A 1,067-nucleotide genomic window follows, 5' to 3' on the forward strand; every position below is an offset into this window, starting at 1 on the left:
AGAGGAAATAAATAGTTAATTATGATGGTTGCAATAGAGGAGGCAGAATCCAGTCTTCTTTATCTCCTTGTCAACTTCAGAGCTAACATTTTAAAGAAGAGGCATTGGAGCCAGATGATGTGCTAGTAGTTTAAGGACCCTTGACACCAGCCCCTCTCTTCACAGAGAACTCCTCCACCCACCTCACCTGTGAGTAGCTCTGAGACAGGGCCAATGTGCCCTTTCTTGAGTTCCATGATATTGGTTTGTCTGTAGTCTTTGTTCTCAGTGATTACTTTTTCACTCTTCTACATGTTATCTCAAGCTTCAATTTTTTAAAAAACTTACTTAAAAATAATATTGGCTGATTAGAACTCCCTAGGATCAGGAAAATATTCCAATTTTAATTAATAAATCTTCTTTTTAGTTTAAGGGAATGAAAAAAACTATAGCATCTAGTACTGCTATTAACTCAGGGTTTAAGGAAAGTGAGGAGATGAAAGATGATTTGAGGGCTCCTTGGCAGAAACCAAGACATTTCCTTTACTTTCCCTTCAGAAGGCAGAAACACACACACACACACACATACACACACACACACACACACACACACACACACAAGACCTATGGCAAAGCCTCCATAGCTGTATACAGACTGGTTATCTCTTCTTCCTGGATTACCAGCTAGATTACATTTCCCAGCATCCCTTGCAGGTAGGTGCAGCCATATGAATGAATTCTGGACAATGGAATGCATAAATGGTGGAAGCAAATTCCAGCTTGATTTCTCTCATGTACAACCCCTGATCCCCTTTTCAAATCTACTGGGAAGGTTCTCCGAGGCCTTAGTGGAAAGTGGGGGCTGTAAAATAAAAGGAGCCTGAGTTCCTTTGACATCATGTGGAGGAGAGCCATGTAGGAGAGTCACCTGACCAGGAAAACCTATGATGGGACATTGCACAAGCAAGAAATAAACTTTACTGTAGAAAGTATTTAAGTTCATAGCTTACTTGTTACAACAAGAACCTTTTTGAAAAAGGCAAATCCTATTCCCCAAATCACACCCACCCCCCCCCCGCCTTCTCAAT

Source organism: Urocitellus parryii, chromosome 1 (genome assembly GCF_045843805.1).
Source record: "Urocitellus parryii isolate mUroPar1 chromosome 1, mUroPar1.hap1, whole genome shotgun sequence".
Taxonomy (NCBI): domain Eukaryota; kingdom Metazoa; phylum Chordata; class Mammalia; order Rodentia; family Sciuridae; genus Urocitellus; species Urocitellus parryii.